Raw genomic sequence first — 19,742 nt, 5'->3', positions numbered from 1 at the left:
CCTCATCTCTCTCTCCCATCTCTCTTTCCCTCTCTCTCTCTCATCTCTCTCTCTCACCATCTCTCTCTCTCCTCATCTCTCTCTCTCCATTCTCTCTCTCAACCTATCTCTCTCTAACTCACCTCCAACCAATCTCTCTCTCCCCCATCACACACAAACCACACACACAACCACAACTCACTCAACCCCCCACACCACACAACCCCCCAACACACACAACACTCACACACCACACACACACACCCCCCAACACACACACACACACCCACACCAAACACACACCCCAACCCCACCACTCCCCCCCTCTCAACCCACATCTCTCTCACTCCCCAACACACACAACCCCCACCACTCACAACCCCCAAACACTCACACCCCACCCAACACAACCCCCCAACACACACAACTCTCCCTCTCCCATTTCTCTCTCTCCCCTCTCGCTCTCACCCCTCTCTCCCACAACCTCACACACACCCCACACACACACCCCACACACACACACCCAACCACACAACACACACCCCACACACCAACACACACACAACCCCAACACACACACCCCAACACACACACACCAACCCCACCACACACACAACCCCCACACACACACCCCACACACAACACCCACACCCACCACAACACACACCCCCACACACACAACACCCAACACACACCCCCACACAACACACCCACACACACACACCCACACACCAACCCCCAACACACACACCCCACACACACAACCCCCACACAACACACACCCAACACACAACACACCCCACACCCAACACACACACCCCCCACACACAACACCCACACCCCAACACACACACCCCACACTCACACACCCCAACACCCCCACAACACACAACCCCCACACACACACCCCCAACACACACACACCCCCACACACACCCCCACCACACACACACCCCACACACACAAACACACACACCCCACACACACACCCCACACACACACAACCCCAACACACACACACCCCCCACACACACCCAACACACACCCCACACACACACCCCCCAACACACCAACCCACCACACCACCACCCCCCACACACACACCCCCACACTCACACAACCCCACACACACACATCCCCACACACACTCACTCATCACACACACTCTCCTCAACACTCACACCCCCACTCACACTCCCTCACCCAATCACTCACTCCCCACACACACACACCCCCCACTCCCTCCAACTCACTCACCCCCAACACTCTCATCCCCATCACTCACATCACACACACTCTCACACCCCACACCACTCAACACTCCCCACCTCACCCACTCCCCCCCCCCACTACACCCCAACTCTCACTCACCCACACTCTCACCCCCATCTCTCACTCTTCCCCACTCTTTCCCATCTCTCTCTCTTCCCCATCACTCTCTCTCCCATCTCTCTCTCTCTCCCCCATCTCTCTCTCTTCCCCATCACTCTCTCTTCCCCATCTCTCTCTTTCTCTCTCCCATCTCTCTCTCCCCATCTCTCTCTCTTCCCCATCTCTCTCTCTTTCCCATCTCTCTCTCTTCCCCATCTCTCTCTCTCCCATCTCTGTCTCTCCCCCATCTCTCTCTCTCTCCCCCATCTCTCTCTCCCTCATCTCTCTCTCTCCCCCATCTCTCTCTTCCCCATCTCTCTTTCTCCCATCTCTCTCTCTCTCCCTCTCCCATCTCTCTCTCTCCCCCTCTCTCTCCCTCCCCCCCCTCTGTCTCCCCATCTCTCTCTCTCTCTCTCTCCCATCTCTCTCTCTCCCATCTCTCTCTCCCCCATCTCTCTCTCTTCCCCATCTCTCTCTCTTCCCCATCTCTCTCTCTTTCCCATCTCTCTCTCTTCCCCATCTCTCTCTCTCCCATCTCTCTCTCTCCCCCATCTCTCTCTTCCCCATCTCTCTCTTTCTCTCTCCCATCTCTCTCTCCCCCATCTCTCTCTCTTCCCCATCTCTCTCTCTCCCATCTCTGTCTCTCCCCCATCTCTCTCTCTCTCCCCATCTCTCTCTCCCCATCTCTCTCTCCCCATCTCTCTCTTCCCATCTCTCTCTCTCCCATCTCTCTCTCTCTCCCTCTCCCATTTCTCTCTCTCTCCCTCTCTCTCTCTCCCCCCCCCTCTGTCTCCCCCATCTCTCTCTCTCTCTCCCATCTCTCTCTCTCTCCCCCATCTCTCTCTCTCTCCCCCATCTCTCTCTCTCTCTCTCTCCCCATCTCTCTGTCCCCCCCATCTCTCTCTCCCTTCTCTCTCTCTCTCTCTCCCCCCCATCTCTGTCTCTCTGACTCTCACTTTGTCTCTCTCCTGTGTTTGTCTCTCTCTCTGTCTCACTCTGTCTCGCTGTCTCTTGGTGTGTCTCTCTCTGTCTGTCTCTTTCTCTGTCTCTCTCCTTCTCTTTGTCTGACAGTCTCACTCTCTGTGCCTCCTGTGGCTGTTGACTCTCACTGAGGTACTGTTTGTTAATTTGGTATTAATTTCTTTGAGCTACATATGGAGGTGTAGTGGACAGCGATGAAGGTTACCTCAGATGTGACCTTGATCAGATGGGCCAGTGGGCTGAGGAATGGCAGAAGGAGTTTAATTCAGTGGGGTAGGTGGAGGATGTGGAGAGGATGTTTCATCTTGTGGGGGAATCGAAAGCTGGGGGTCACTGTTTAAAAATCAGCGATTGCTTATTTGAAGCAGTGATGAGGCAACATTTGTTCTCCCAGACGGCTGAGAGGCCTTGAAACTCTCTTCTTGTGTTCGGTACCTTCCTGAAATGAGCCTTCTGTTTAAAAATTCTTTCTTCATTATTCATTCACGGGATGAGGACGTTGCTGGCTAGGCCCAGCATTTGTTGCCCATTCCTAATTGCCCAGAGGGCAGTTAAGAGTCAACCACATTGGGTCTGGAGTCACGTATAGGCCAGACCAGGTGAGGACAGTGGTTTCCTTCCTTAAAGGGCATTAGTGACCCAGATGGGTTCTTATAACAATCGGCAGTGGATTCACGGTCATCATTAGACTCTGAATTCCAGTTTTGTTTTATTCAACTCAAATTCCACCATCTGCTGTGACAGAATTTGAGCCTGGGTCCCCAGAACGTTACCTGGGAGTCTGGATTAATAGTCTAGCGATAATACCACTGGGCCATCAAATTTTCCCCCACAAGACGAAACACCCTCTTCACTCCTCCACTAACCCCAAATTTGGTTGGTGGAAACAGGGTGGTGAATATGTTGAAAGCAGAGCTGGGCAAATTGTTGTTAAGCAAGGAGGTGAAAGTTTATCGAAGGGAGGCAGGAATGTGGATTTAGGAAGATACAATCAGATCAGTCAGGATCTTGATTAAATCGCGGAGTAACCCGCAGATGCTGATTGGCTTATTCCTGATCCTCAATCTTCTGCTCTGTGTTCCATTGTGCCGCAGAAAGAATGTTTGCCTAAACATGAAAGTTGAACATGAAGAAAATAAAATTTGCTCAGAAGGATACGATCTTAGTAGCTATTTGTGAGAAACAGCCGAAAACAGTGACTCCCTTGGTAATTCACTGAGTCTGGATCATCTAGCCAATGGGCACATGAAGTGGATCTCTGCAGACGAGTTGTGCTGCTCCTGAAAAGATGATAAGGTGTGGCTTAGGCTTTGTCGCTTCCGAACACAAGTGCAGTATTTGCTGCGCCAGACCGAGGTCACTTGGCTAGCGATGAAGGTGTGGTTGTTTGCTTGGAGTTCTTGGCTGAAGTTCACGAGAAAGCCAAAGTGTTAAATGGCTGTGAGACATAGCCAGATTTTGATCGATTTCAGGAAACAGATGGGTTATTCAATGGAGAAATTTCAGTGGACTTCCATCTTCTCCCAGGCCATGGAAGGTGGCACAGTGGTTAGCACTGCTGCCTCACAGCGCCAGGGACCCCAGTTCAATTCTAGCCTCGGGCGACTGTCTGTGTGGAGTTTGCACATTCTCCCTGTGTCTGCATGGGTTTCCTCTGGGTGCTCCGGTTTCCTCCCACAGTCCACATCCATGGACTCCATTTACATTTCTCGTTGCCACGGAATGGCTGCCAACATCACCAAAGCCCCCTCCCACCCCGGTAATGCTCTCTACCATCAGGCAGGAGATAGAGAAGCTTGAACACACACACCAACAGGTTGAGGAACAGCTTCTTCCCTGCTGTTACTCGACTGCTGAATGGGCCTTTCTCACTTCAAATCTAATGTTGACCTTGGTTTTGCACACCTCCTGTGCAGCCATAACCTTGTACACCTTGTCTTTTAAACACCCGATGATCTGTAGGTCCTTGTTTGTTATGATCTGCCTGTACTGCTCAAAAAAACAAAACTTTTCACTGTACTCAGGTGCACGTGACAACAGGAAATTGAATCAAATCAAATCCTAAGATGTGTGGGTTAGGGTGATTGGCCGTACTAAATTGTCCCATAGTGCCCAGGGATGTGCAGGTTAGGGTGGATTGGCCATGCTAAATTGTCCCATAGTGCCCAGGGATGGGCAGGTTAGGGTGGATTGGCCATGCTAAATTGTCCCATAGTGCCCAGGGATGGGCAGGTTAGGGTGGATTGGCCATGCTAAATTGTCCCATAGTGCCCAGGGATGGGCAGGTTAGGGTGGATTGGCCCTACTAAATTACCCATAGTGCCCAGGGATGTGCAGGTTATGATGGATTGGCCATGCTAAATTGTCCCATAGTGCCCAAGGATGTGCAGGTTAGGGTGGATTGGCTGTGCTAAATTGTCCCATAGTGCCCAGGGACGTGCAGGTGAGGGTGGATTGGCCATGGGGAATGCAGGGCTACAGAGATAGTGTCGGGGGTTGGTCTGGGTAGGATGCTGTTTGGAGTGTCAATGTGGTCTCGATGGGCCTAATGGCCTGCACCTACACTGTACAGATTGCCTGATCCTTCAGAGCGTTGAGCTGCTCATTGAGACACAACACCAGCTCCAAAATCACGGGGAGTGTCGTATGTGCAACTGTTTCCAGATTCCCGAAGCTCCACTCGGTCATGACAGGAGGCTCCTGGGAGGAGGGTGGAAGCGCTTCACGCATCTCCTCAGATTATTCCGGAAGAGGCCAAGCATCTCCATTGATTGGTGAGAAACCCTGACCTGCGATTCACCAAAATAGAGAGGGCTCATTTCCGCAAGGTCGTGAACACGTCAAAAGACTTCATTGAGTATGTGCAGTGCAGAAAGCTCCAAGCATTCCATCCATCCAACCCTTCGAGGAGCACCTGCTCCAAATATGGTGGAAACCACCGATTTCTCAGGCACCTTGGAGCCCATTGAGACCAAGTGGAAACAAGTCAACTTTGATCCTGAGGGAGTGCCAAGGAACACATCATGAATCTTACCAGATTGTTTTAAAGGAGTGTCTATACTCGGAATGACGATCCCTGAATCTCTTGTTCAAATTGCTGCATTGTGTTGCGATGACTCAGACGGACATGCTCCTGGTTCGCACCTGGCTCTGTTGGATCATTCCTGGGGAAATGGCTACTTCCTTCAGGCTCAGTCGGGCAAATGGGATGGTCCACGGTGACACAGAATTTGAGGCGCCGTGGGTGACCAGATCTTGAAAAGAGTCCGAATACTGGACACAGGCATGGACGCAATGAAAGGGGTTACAGACAAGCTGCATGAGAATGTTCACACCTTCAGCAGATCGGGCTATTACTGAAGAGGACTAATTGGAATGGGAATAGCAAGCGAAAGACCCCCAGGAATGCTCTCGAAATAGGCGCTTCAGCTGTGCCCTGGCTTAAAATAGCATCATGGGATGAACTTCCCAAAGTGAAGAGGCAGGGTCCACACAATGACACAGATGGTCATCAATCCTGCGGAAGAGCAGAAGGGTCACTAGTGAATCTGAGCGAGTGAATGCTACTCACAAGGAACCCAGTGATGGCGATTTTCCTGGCAGGCTCATTCGACTGTGAATTGCTGGACAGTGTTTGCTGCTTCGTGATCCCGAGATTCACAAAGTGCTGAAGATCGCCATAAGGTGAAGGTGTGACTTGCTGCAAGTTCAGCGGCAACAGCGCTTTGATCTTTCCAAAGGGAGCTGAAGGAAAACAACTAATGAAATACTCGGAGTAAACCATGTTATGAGAACTGCTTGCAATCTCGAGTGCGATACCAATAGCAAAGTTCCAAGAAACGGCACAAATTAAATTTAAGATAAAGCATGTTAAAGCAATTATTTTTTGGGAAGTCATTGAATCCACAGTTTACCCAGTCAGGACATTATTGTAACCTTGAAACAAAACCTAATGTTTCTCACAGTCCATGTCAGAAAGGAGCTAAATAAATGCAACTGGATATATAGCTGGTTCCCCCTCATCCCCAAGGAATCTGGGCTGCATCCTTCCATGGCCCCACGTTCCTGTCTAATTCTGTTCCTTGTTTTGTTTACAACAGGCCCAATAAGCATCTTATAGATTACATTTGAACTGAGAAGGATTTCTGATCCATGAGTCAATGTCTTCACTTCATTCCACTCTTGATCTTCAGATGTAATAATTCAGTTACTCTAAGCTGACACTTCAGCCCCTTCAGGGTTCGTCTAGCTGCGATTCCAACCCTTGTTTTTTCTGAGCCTGTGTTTTCACCTTCAAGCTGGACTGTGGCCCGATTTGTACTTTATCTCCTCTTTGCCAGACATGTTTGCTCAGTCAACTGGCTACACAGTAATAATTGGTTATTTACACCGATCTGGTCTTTGTACCCACACTCTGGGTAATCACACTCAATCCCTCTGTAAACATTTAGCCTGAGACACTCTCACTTAACAGAGAGAGGCGAACTTTGTGAACTGACCTAAGCTCCAGGCCTCTCTCTAGTGCCCTTAACGCAGTTAGACAGATTGCCCATTGTCACGCAGGAGAAGGCAACTCAAGTACCTCAGTCTGCTTCAGAATAAAGAGCCTTTCACTGGAGAGCTGGGCTGTCGCCTGGGAGTCATGGCAGTTTGGTGAAGAGCCCTGCTCACAGGGAGCTTATTAACTTGGAAAGACGGATTGGAATAATAGCGGAAGGTTCTGTCGCAGTCACAGGAGAAACAGCCCAGCCCTGGAATATGGTTTGACAACAGTCTCATCCAATTCAGGGGCTCCACCTGCTTTCCTGGTGTCTCCCTGAAGGTGAACCTGCACCGAGCTACAGTTCCTCAGATACTTTGGCCTCTCACTTCACGTCTTCATCTCAATCTCGGAGTCACTTCACTGACCTGATCAGAGACACAGGGAACTGCTTCAAGACTTCCAGGGACTCCCTTTGTTACATTCCTACAGGGAAGCTTTTCTACTGTCTGTAAAATCAACCCTTAATCTTCTAAGATCCAAGGAATGTAACTGAAATTGATGTAATCTGTCCTCTTAATTTAACCAATGAAATCCAGATATCATTCTGGTAAACTCTTCCCTCAAAGCCAATATAACCTCCCAGCGACATTCACATTTGGATGTACATCTGAGTCAAGTAGTGTCACACAAGTCCAGACTAATATAAGTGGATGCAGGGAAATCCCGTGGGACAGACGATGACGATATGGCACAGAACAGGTCTGGTGAGGATCTGAAAGGCTGAATGACCACTAGAAAGAAAGGCACAATGTCCGCAATAAGGGTGTTCCATCAGTTGTTTTCAGTTCATGGATGGATGTGTTCACACTATTCCAGTGCTCATAGAGATGGAAAAATCCAGTCATTTACTGATAGAACTATGCCGCAAGATTTGACATTTTTAAACAAATGTTAACTTCGTTGTATATCAAAACGAATTAAGCATAATAAGCACGATTAACTTAACACGATCGTTTATAAAGATTTACGCGAGAAGCTCGATTCTATTTTCCATTTCCAGCCAACAGTTCTGATATCTTTTAAAATCTTGAAAGTTCATTCCCTTTTCCCGGCACTGCCTTAATCATATGTGACAGTCCTCTGGAATTTACTTGAATTTTCCACAGGATTCCAGCTATTCCCAGAGTAGAATTTTCAGTGGATCCTTCCATTCGCTTTTGGCTAAACGACCCCCCAGTGTTTGGTTTGCAGACCTCACGATTGTCCAGTGTTCAGCTCCTTGCCCTGGCATTGGTCACATGTAAGCTGTGTTGGCCCAATCTGCTTGCGTTGCATATGGACAGCGCTTTCCAAGCTACCTACTTACACTGCCATTCTCTGTCACTGTAGATTTCCTGCATGAGCAACAAGCGAGAGCATATCTTCCAGTTGCCTTTCCCTCACAAGATGTAAACCCAACAATTTGCTTTTGCCAGCAACCTCACGCTGATAAATGAAACAAGAGAGCCCAGAAGTCCAGATTGCACCCTGAATTGTCATCTCAATGACAACGTGGAATGCTTTGGGACGGTTTGAACACAAATGCAAACTAATTTGCTTTTAACCTTCCACACAGCTCTTTGATTCGGCGACCCATTTTAGTAACTTACGTTGCTAATGAGGTTTTATGACCCTTTCTCCAGATCCGCTGGCTCTGTCTCAGGCAGAGATGGATCATTCCTGTTCAAGCTTTCTTTCCCTATCAATTCTTACCTTGCAACACAGGCTACTTTTGCACTTTAGTTAACGCCATGCCAAGCTTCTTTCAATTGCGTTTCCTCCAAGCTTTTTCATGAGGTGGTCAGTCAGATTCCCCCCAGTTTCGACAATTAAAACTTGAATTCCTAAATCTCAAAGTTATAGCATACAGCATATGAAATATGAGCTGGACATTCCCAACAACGTGGTTAATCACATCATGTTGCCAACCACTGTAACATATACCCTGGAGTCTCTCGGGGGCAGCACAGTGGCTCAGGGGTTAGCACTGCTGCCTCACAACGTCAGGGACCCAGGTTTGATTCCAGCCTCGGGCGACTGTCTGTATGGGGTTTTCACATTCTCCCCGTGTCTGCGTGGGTTTCCTCCCACAGTCCAAAGATGTGTAGGGTGGATTGGCCATGCTAAATTACCCGTAGTGCCCAGGGATGTGCAGGTTAGGGTGGATTGGCCATGCTAAATTACCCATAGTGCCCAGGGATGTGCAGGTTAGGGTGGATTGGCCGTGCTAAATTGTCCCATAGTGCCCAGGGATGTGCAGGTTAGGGTGGGATTGGCTATGCTAAATTATCCCATAGTGCCCAGGGATGTGCAGGTTAGGGTGGATTGGCCATGGGAAATTGTCCCATAGTGTCCAGGGATGTGCAGGTTAGGGTGGATTGGCCATGCTAAATTATCCCATAGTGTCCAGGGATGTGCAGGTTAGGGTGGATTGGCCATGCTAAACTACCCATAGTGCCCAGGGATGTGCAGGTTAGGGTGGATTGGCCATGCTAAATTGTCCCATAGTGCTTAGGTGCATTAGTCCAAAGTAAATACAGTATATGTAGGGGAATGGATCTGGTTGGGTTAATCTTCGGAGGGGTTTGGTGTGGACCTGTTGGGCCGAAGGGCCTGTTTCCACACTGTAGGGATTCTAATTCTAATTCTAAATTAGATTAGAAAATAAATTTACTGTCACGTGTACTTTTACATGAAATATACAGTGGAAGGTTTTGTCAAGTCGCCCCACCGCGATGGCAGAAGTTATAGATAATAATAAAAAAAGTAAAATGAAGACAAAGTTCATCACAGTTTGGCTAACAGCTCCTGGGCTCGGGGAAAGCTGATTAAGGAAGGGTGGAACTCTCTGAAGATGTAGCCGGGATGGGAACCACTATGCCACGCTGCTGTTGACTAGGCCGGAAGCCTCTGCTGAAGAAGACTGCCATGCCTACCAAGACCATCACTTGTGCCAAGCTGCTGGAATGCCTGGATGCCAAAGGCAAAGAGCGCCATGCCAGGCTGTGACTGCCTTTCTCCTCCTTCAGGCGCCCGGGCCTGACTGCGCACCTGGAGACTCAGCCTAATCTGCGGGTCTGGGCCTGAGGGAGTCAGCCTGGAACCTACTCCTCGCTCGATGGGGTGGAACTGTGTCCGGCTCATCCTCTTGTTGCTGCCAGAGACCTCCTCCTTCACCCGCCACTCTCCCGGCTTAAAAGAAGAAAGAAAAAGAGCAAAAGTGGAAAGAAGATATAAAAGAGAAAGAAAGCTGATGGGAGTGGACAATCCCCGAGCTCAGCAACCCCCCAACTCTGTCACCATCTTTTGAAGATTAATTTTCAGAATAAAAATAGTAGACCTCATGCGTTTTTTTTACTTATTACAAGATGTCATGTGATGTCACCTCCAGGAAGATGTCCAACACAAAACTGCCGTTGTTTACTTGAGTGAGTTGGACAATCTTGCATTTGCATAGCGCCTTTAACATAAGTGCTTCACAGGGGCGTTGACAAACAATTAAGGCACTGAGCCATAAAAGAATTTGGCAGGGTTGGGCGGGTGGGTGTAACTAAAAGCTGAGTCAAAGAGTATTAATTCAGATAAATGCGAGGTGCTGCATTTGGGAAAGCAAAACTTAGCAAGACATATGCACTTTATGGTAAGGTCCTAGGGAGTGTTGCTGAACAAAGAGACCTTGGAGTGCAGGTTCATAGCTCCTTGAAAGTGGAGTCGCAGGTGGATAGGATAGTGAAGAAGGCGTTTGGTATGCTTTCTTTTATTGGTTAGAGTTTGGAGTACAGGAGTTGGGAGCTGAAAATGTGTTGCTGGAAAAGCGCAGCAGGTCAGGCAGCATCCAAGGAACAGGAGAATCGACGTTTCGGGCATAGGCCCTTCTTCAGGAATGAGGAAAGTGTGCCAAGCAGGCTAAGATAAAAGGTAGGGAGGAGGGACTTGGGGGAGGGGGCATTGGAAATGCGATAGGTGGAAGGAGGTTAAGGTGAGGGTGATAGGCCGGAGTGGGGTGGGGGCGGAGAGGTCAGGAAGAAGATTGCAGGTTAGGAAGGCGGTGCTGAGTTCGAGGGATTTTACTGAGATAAGGTGGGGGAGGGGAAATGAGCAAACTGGAGAAATCTGAGTTCATCCCTTGTGGTTGGAGGGTTCCTAGGCGGAAGATGAGACGCTCTTCCTCCAACCGTCGTGTTGCTATGGTCTGGCGATGGAGGAGTCCAAGGACCTGCATATCCTTGGTGGAGTGGGAGGGGGAGTTGAAGTGTTGAGCCACGGGGTGGTTGGGTTGGTTGTTCCGGGTGTCCCAGAGGTGTTCTCTGAAACGTTCCGCAAGTAGGCAGCCTGTCTCCCCAATGTAGAGGAGGCCACGTCGGGTGCAGCGGATGCAGTAAATGATGTGTGTGGAGTTGCAGGTGAATTTGTGGCGGATATGGAAGGATCCCTTGGGGCCTTGGAGGGAGGTGAGGGGGGAGGTGTGGGCGCAAGTTTTGTATTTCTTGCGGTTGCAGGGTAAGCTGCCGGGAGTGGAAGTTGGGTTGGTGGGGGGTGTGGACCTGACGAGGGAGTCACGGAGGGAGTGGTCTTTTCGGAATGCTGATAGGGGAGGGGAGGGAAATATATCCCTGGTGGTGGGGTCCATTTGGAGGTGGTGGAAATGATGGTGACGACCAATGGGGTTCTGTCCTGGTGGCGATTGAAGGGGCGGGGCTCAAGGGCGGAGGAGCGGGAAGTGGAAGAGATGCGGTGGAGAGCACCGTCGATCACGTCTGGGGGGAAATTGCGGTCCTTGAAGAAGGAGGCCATCTGGGTTGTACGGTTTTGGAACTGGTCCTCCTGGGAGCAGATGCGGCGGAGACGAAGGAATTGGGAATACGGGATGGCATTTTTACAGGGGGCAAGGTGGGAGGAGGTGTAGTCTAGGTAGCTGTGGGAGTCGGTCGGTTTGTAGTAAATGTCCGTGTTGATTCGGTCGCCCGAGATAGAAATGGAGAGGTCTAGGAAGGGGAGGGAGGAGTCTGAGACGGTCCAGGTGAATTTGAGATCGGGGTGGAAGGTGTTGGTGAAGTGGATGAACTGTTCAACCTCCTCGTGGGAGCACGAGGCAGCGCCGATACAGTCATCGATGTAGCGGAGGAAAAGGTGGGGTGTGGTGCCAGTGTAGCTACGGAAGATGGACTGTTCCATATATCCTACGAATAGGCAGGCATAGCTGGGGCCCATGTGGGTGCCCATGGCTCCTACGAAGAGGCAGGCATAGCTGGGGCCCATCCGGGTGCCCATGGCTGGCAGGCATAGCTGGGGCCCATGCGGGTGTTGGGAGGAATTGGGAGGTCATGTTGTGGCTGTACAGGACATTGGTTAGGCCACTGTTGGAATATTGCGTGCAATTCTGGTCTCCTTCCTATCGGAGAGATGTTGTGAAACTTGAAAGGGTTCAGAAAAGATTTACAAGGATGTTGCCAGGGTTGGAGGATCTGAGCTACAGGGAGAGGCTGAACAGGCTGGGGCTGTTTTCCCTGGAGTGTCGGACGCTGAGGGGTGACCTTATAGAGGTTTATAAAATCATGAGAGATTTATTTCCATGCTGTACAGCCCTATGACTGTAAGTGCTGTTGTAGTGAAAACACTTTGCGTTCAGGTGTGCTGGGATATCCTAATGCAGCAAACCCGGGCCCAATGAGTTTAAGTTGCAAAATAGAAGAATTATTGCTGACATCAAATTCAACCCAACATCACCCAGCCTTCCAACCCACCCAAATGTATTTATGGCACCAGAGAAATGTTAGAGGGTGTGGGCCTGGAGGGGCCTGGTGGGTCGGGCAGCATCCGGGAGGTGGGGGGTGGGCAACATTTTGGGCGTGGGCCCTTCATCAGGAAATGAGACTGTGCTTTTCCAGCGCCACGCTCTTTGACTCTGGTCTCCGGCATCTGCAGTCCTCACTTTCTCCCACCAAAGAAATGCGTCTCTTCCCAAAATGCAGCACTTCCTCTGGCAGCTCATTCCACACATGCACCATCCTCTGCGTGAAAAAGTTGCCCCTTTGGTCTCTTTTATGTCTTTCCCCTCTCACCCTAAACCTATGCCCTCTAGTTCTGGACTCCCCGACCCCTGGGAAAAGACTTTGTCTATTTACCCTATCCATGCCCCTCATAATTTTGTAAACCTCTGTAAGGTCACCCCTCAGCCTCTGATGCTCCAGGAAAAACAGCCCAGCCTGTACAGCCTCTCCCTATAGCTCCAATCCTGGCAACATCCTTGTAAATCTTTTCTGAACCCTGTGGAACTATCAATGCATTGTGTTTTACAGCTACAAGAGGTCATACTTAGTAGAGTTAGATGAAAGGAAAACCATTGCATCTATTAAATGTGAGGTGATTATAGTTGTAGGAGCAGCCAAATGGCTGCCTTTAATTCCTGATTTTTTAAAAAAATGATTGTATTCCCATTTGTAATTATAAACATGGTGTACTAGACTGATAGACTTTACAGTTACATTTTTCTCTTAATTTGCTTCATTTTGAAACAAAAGACTAGGATTGATGAGGGGCAGAGCGGTAGACATGATCTATCTGGGCTTCAGTAAGGTGTTCGACAGGGTTCCCCATGGGATACTGGTGAGCAAGGTTAGATCTCATGGAATACAGGGAGAACTAGCCATTTGGATCCAGAACTGGCTCAAAGGTAGAAGATAGAGGGTGGTGCTGGAGGGTTGTTTTTCAGACTGGAGGCCTGTGACCAGTGGAGTGCCACAAGGATCGGTGCTGGGTCCACTACTTTTCATCATTTGGATATGAATATAGGAGGTACAGTTAGTAAGTTTGCAGATGACACCAAAATTGGAGGTATAGTGGACAGTGAAGAGGGTTACCTCAGATTACAACAGGATCTTGACCAGATGGGCCAATGGGCTGAGAAGTGGCAGATGGAACTTAATTTAGACAAATGTGAGGTGCTGCATTTTGGGAAACCAGATCTGAGCCAGGCCTTATACACTTTATGGTAAGGTCCTAGGGAGTGTTGCTGACCAAAGAGACCTTGGAGTGCAGGTTCATAGCTCCTTGAAAGTGGAGTCGCAGGTAGATAGGATAGTGAAGAAAGTGTTTGGTATGCTTTCCTTTATTGGTCAGAGTATTGAGTACAGGAGTTGGGAGGTCATGTTGGGGCTGTACAGGACATTGGTTAGGCCACTGTTGGAATATTGCGTGCAATTCTGGTCTCCTTCTTATCGGAAAGATGTTGTGAAACTTGAAAGGGTTCAGAAAAAATTTACAAGGATGTTGCCAGGGTTGGAGCTATGGGGAGAGGTTGAATAGGCTGGGGCTGTTTTCCCTGGAGCGTCGGAGGCTGAGGGGTGACCTTATAGAGGTTTATAAAATCATGAGAGACATGGATAGGATAAATAGACAAAGTATTTTCCCTGGGGTGGGAGAGTCCAGAACTAAAGGGTATACGTTTAGGGTGTGAGGGGAAAGATATAAAAGAGATCTAAGGGGCAACGTTTTCACGCAGAGGGTGGTACGTGTATGGAATGAGCTGCCAGAAGAAGTGGTGGAGGCTAGTACAATGCAACATTTAAACGGCATCTGGATGGGTATATGAATAGGAAGGATATGGGCCGGGTGCTGGCAGGTGGTACTAAATTGGGTTGGGATATCTGGTTGGCATGGACGGGTTGGACTGAAGGGTCTGTTTCTATGCTGTACATCTCTATGACTGTATGGCTGATACAGCCAAGCTGAGTGTGGACGTAAATCCAGGGTTGATGTGGAGAGAAAGTGAGACTGGGAAGTCACAGTTGCTGATATCAAAGAAGCTTTAAAGGGAGAAACTGCCTCTGATCAGGGCAGGCAAGTGACTCCAAGATTAACATTAGCAACTGAGGTGAGGTACTGAACTCTAACTTCCTGGGTGCACCTCAGACTGTGACCCTGATGGTTAAAACAGACAGCAGTCTTGGCAAGAGGTGTATTTGCCCCTTTCAAGAATACACCCAGTCAGGGGTTAAAAGTGAGGTCAATGTGGGTCAGTGGCCTGATGCCCTAGTGTGTGGGCCTGTGGACTGTGAACGTAACTCTGAGAACAGTCATCTAAACACCCCTACATTGCAGGTAAAGGAAGGTGAAGCCATTCTGTCCCTCTGAGCACTGCCAACTAGCCATGACTGAACAGTACCAGAACAAAAGCATTTCAGAAGACCTGCAAAGCCAGAAACATTTCAATTGGCTGTTCAAGCACTATCCTGATGGTATGAATCAGCTTCCCTGTAGGAATGTAACAAAGGGAGTCTCTGGAAGTATTGAAGCAGTTCCCTGTGTCTCTGATCAGGTCAGTGAAGTGACTCCGAGATGAAGACGTGAAGTGAGAGGCCAAAGTATCTGAGGAACTGTAGCTCGGTGCAGGTTCACCTTCAGGGAGACACCAGGAAAGCAGGTGGAGCCCCTGAATTGGATGAGACTGTTGTCAAACCATTTTCCAGGGCTGGGCTGTTTCTCCTGTGACTGCGACAGAACCTTCCGCTATTATTCCAATCCGTCTCTCCAAGTTAATAAGCTCCCTGTGAGCAGGGCTCTTCACCAAACTGCCATGACTCCCAGGCGACAGCCCAGCTCTCCAGTGAAAGGTTCTTTATTCTGAAGCAGACTGAGGTACTTGAGTTGCCTTCTCCTGCGTGACAATGGGCAATCTGTCTAACTGCGTTAAGGGCACTAGAGAGAGGCCTGGAGCTTAGGTCAGTTCACAAAGTTCGCCTCTCTCTGTTAAGTGAGAGTGTCTCAGGCTAAATGTTTACAGAGGGATTGAGTGTGATTACCCAGAGTGTGGGTACAAAGACCAGATCGGTGTAAATAACCAATTATTACTGTGTAGCCAGTTGACTGAGCAAACATGTCTGGCAACAAAAACATTGAACATTGCATAATGAAAAGTGTACATTGCATAATAGTTCACATTTAACATCATGCATCCTGGTTAGTGTTATAGAACAGAGGGGTGCAGATACATAATTCTTTTAAATTTGCCTCACATCTCGACAGGGTGATTAAAAAGGTGTTTGGCACACATGCCTTCATTGCTCAGACCTTTGAGGAGTAGGCGACGTCATGTTGAGGTTGTACAGGACATTGGTGAGGCCTCTTCTGGAATACTGTGTCCAGTTCTGGTCACCCTGTTATAGGAAGGACATTACTAAGCTGGAGAGGGTTCAGAAGAGATTCAGAAGAGATGTTGCCGGGTATGGAGGGTTTGAGTTAGACAGAGAGGCTGGAGAGGCGGTGACTTCTTTCACTGGAGGATGGGAGGTTTAGAAGTGACCTGACAGAGGTTTATAAAATCATGAGGGGCATGGACAGAAGTAATGGTAGTTGTCTTTTCCCTACAATGGGGAATTTCCAGACTAGGGGGTATATTTAAGGTGGGAGGAGAGAGATGTAAAACAGACATAAGAGGCAAAACGTTTACATAGAGGGTGGTTTGTGTGTGGAATGAACTTCCTGTGGAAGTGGTGGATGTGGGGACAGTTGGATAGATACATGAACAGGAAAGGTTTGGAGGGATATGGGCCAGGAGCAGGCAGGTGGGAAGAGTTTAGTTTGAGATTGTGGTTGGCATGGACTGGTTGGACCGAAGGGTCTGTTTCCGTGCTGTCTGACTCTATGTAAAATGCAAAACTGAGCAGTTTCCATGCAGTGTGTATTTGATATGGTATATTGGAGGTGGACCACTGCACTTACAATGACAGTTAATACAGTCAGTTCTTCTACATCACAATGGTTGCGTTCCTGTGCAACCCCACCTGACAGAAAAATCACACTTTAGAAACAGTGTTTAAAGTGTTGGTGATGTGATCGCATTACAGCCAACACGCATTTTAAACGTTTGCGCTTTGGAAACCGTGTCCCCAATTCACCAATCGCGTGGCAGCAAATTCGCATTGTGGAAATGCGCAGTATAGCAGGATGAGCTGCATTTCCAGCGTTGAATCCATGTTAAACATGGAGTTTGACCAGTTTCCTGTCCCTCCATGTAGATGGTGTGAGGACCTTCATAGACTTGCCCCATCGCTCCTCTGCTGTCTCCTCGGTCCCATGCTTTAGTGCATGCCTCAGAACGGAGTCAAGAACCGAAGGTCAGTGTGGCACAAGGTCATTATTGAGAGAGCCCAGGGCACTGGAGTGTGCCAGTGTGTAACAGGTACTTATAGACAGTTCTTACCACTGGAACACCAGCACCTTTCTGGCTGAGCAACCACTGGGTTGATGGTCTATCAGCAGCAATCGATGTTTGTCTCGGTGTGCGTCATGGGGAACAGCCTGTAGAGGACAGAGCCCTGTGTCACAGATCTGCTCGAGATGAACTTTGGCCAGTTGCACTGCCTCTCAGTCCAGACTTTCTTGGCTACCTCAAGAGCAGTGTGCAGGGGGAAGATTCCCAGTGTGGAGGAAGGATCATTCTCGCCACCAGCCAAGCAATGGCTCGGTGCTGGTTGAGAAGTTGACAATCTGCCGAGGGAACCACCTGAAAGGATGGAATGACTCCTTTCCCCACAGGGCCCTCAAGTACGTTACGAGCTGACCACTGCCTGATGGACTTGTGGTCAAAGGGGTTTTTGTGCAGAAACCTTGCTACAAGCGGTCAGTACAATCCAACCATCTGGAACTTTCCATGGAAATGGAGCCCGGCCAAAGAGGAGATAACATAGTAACAGCATAACAATTCCTGGAATGGTGTCCAAAATTCTTTGTCAGTACACGTATAAAAACATTCGAGGCAAACTTATATATTTTCTTCAGATGTATGATTTTTGAGAGAACGGAGCCCACGTTAACCCTTTAACTTCTGTACTTGTTTAGAAAGGGACATTTTTGTCGACATGTTGATGGAGGAGAGTTGGGGAAGAAGATCTAGCTGCTTATTATCGCTGAGTCTATTCCAGTTCAAAGGTCACGTGTTTATTTGCACCTGTGCTGTACACCTGAATGAATAGAATGGTTCCAAATGTGCCTGAGGGAGTTTTTAGATATATGTTTTAAAAATACTCACAGTGCGAAATATTCTTTGATATGAAATTGTACAGAAAGAAATATTTGAAATTACATAGCACTTTTCACTAATTCAGACATTTCAAGATGCTTTACACACCATGATATGTTGTGATTCAGGAAAAGCAATCAATTTGAGCACCACAGGCTTCCACAAGCAGCATTGAGGGAGTGCTGCACTGTTGAAGGCTCAGTGATCAGATGGCTTTTAAAAACGTCAGGTGGGGGATTTATATAAGCCACAACATTACAGAATGTTCACCTTCCAGTAGTGGTTTAGGATCATGAACATCTAGCCGAGATGATACACGGCTCCTCAGATTACCATGGCATCTGAAAGATGTCACCTCCGACAGTGCGGAACTCCCTCAGTACTGACCCTCCGACAGTGCAGCACTCCCTCAGCACTGACCCTCCGACAGTGCAGCACTCCCTCAATGCTGACCCTCCGACAGTGCGGCACTCCCTAAGCACTGACCCTCTGTCAGTGCAGCACTCCGTCAGCACTGACCCTTCAACATTGCAACACTCCCTCAGTACTGACCCTCCGACAGTGTGGCACTACCTAAGCACTGACCCTCTGTCAGTGTGGCACTCCCTCAATACTGACCCTCCGACAGTGCGGCACTCCCTCAGTGCTGACCCTCCAACAGTGCAGCACTCCCTCAATGCTGACCCTCCGACAGTGCTACACTCCCTCAGTACTGACCCTCCGACAGTGCTACACTCCCTCAGTACTGACCCTCCGACAGTGCGGCACTCCCTCAGTACTGACCCTCCGACAGTGCGGCACTCCCTCAGCACTGACCCTCTGACAGTGCAGCACTCCCTCAGCACTGACCCTCCGACAGTGTGGCACTCCCTCAGCACTGACCCTCCAACAGTGCGGCACTCCCTCAGCACCAACCCTCCGACAGTGCAGCACTCCCTCAGTACTGACCCTCCAACAGTGCAGCACTCCCTCAGCACTGACCCTCTGACAGTGCGGCACTCCCTCAGCACCGACTCTCCAACAGTGCAGCACTCCCTCAGTACTGACCCTACGACAGTGCGGCACTCCCTCAGTACTGACCCTCCGACAGTGCGGCACACCCTCAGCACTGACCCTCCGACAGTGCAGCTCTCCCTCAGTACTGACCCTCCGACAGTGCGGCACTCCCTCAGTACTGACCCTCCGACAGTGCGGCACTCCCTCAGTACTGACCCTCCGACAGTGCGGCACTCCCTCGGTACTGACCCTCCAACACTGCGGCACTCCCTCCGCACTGACCCACTAACAGTGCGGCACTCCTTCGGTACAGAGAGGTGTGTGTGAATATTGTGCATGTGTAAATGCTGGATGTGCAAATGGATGTTTTGTGTTGCATGTATGAATATGTCTGTGAATGTAATTAAGTATGCATGTGTGTGTGTGAGAATATGTGTGAAATTGTGTATGTGAATGTGTTTGTACATGAATGTGTGTGAGTGTATGAATGTGTGTCTGTGTGTGAGAGAATATGTGAGTGTGTGTGAATGTGTGTTAGTATGAAAGTATGTGTCTGAGTGTATGAATGTGTGACTATGTGTGAGAGGACATGACAGCATGTGTGAGTGTGTGCATGTGAATGTGTGTGTACAAATGGGTGTGAAACTGTGTGAATGTGAGTGCACGTGAGTGTGCATGTATGTGTCTGTGTGAATGAATGCTGTGTGTTTGAGTGTGAATATTGTGTCGGTGTGTGTGAATGTTGTGTGTTTGAGAGTGGGATGTTGTGTGTGTGTGTCTTTGTGTATGAATGTGTGTTTGCGAGTGTGAATGTGTGTGTCTGAATGAATGTGTGCTTAAGAGTGTGAATGTTGTGTGTGTGTCTGTATGTAT

At 49.0% G+C, this 19,742-nt stretch overlaps 1 protein-coding gene across 4 annotated transcripts in view; it reads left to right on the top strand.

The window, feature by feature from the left end:
* Positions 1-19,742, top strand: part of LOC122542458 (transcription activator GLI1.S-like) — a 265,219-nt gene that overhangs the window by 72,418 nt on the left and 173,059 nt on the right. Inside the window, exon 1 of one of the 4 annotated variants that reach the window (XM_087985476.1) lies at positions 16,942-16,968. The exons of the other annotated variants lie outside the window; for them this stretch is intronic. The gene's annotated coding sequence lies outside the window, so the exon portion shown is untranslated. Of the gene's footprint in view, positions 1-16,941; positions 16,969-19,742 lie in introns of those variants that run through there. 4 annotated transcript variants of the gene reach the window in all.

The sequence above is a fragment of the Chiloscyllium plagiosum genome, unplaced genomic scaffold (genome assembly GCF_037043375.1).
Source record: "Chiloscyllium plagiosum isolate Xiang-an unplaced genomic scaffold, Cpla_swu_hap1 HiC_scaffold_53X, whole genome shotgun sequence".
In the NCBI taxonomy this organism is placed as follows: Eukaryota; Metazoa; Chordata; class Chondrichthyes; order Orectolobiformes; family Hemiscylliidae; genus Chiloscyllium; species Chiloscyllium plagiosum.
Note: the sequence above shows the minus strand (reverse complement) of the source record. Positions and strands in the feature narration are given on the sequence as shown.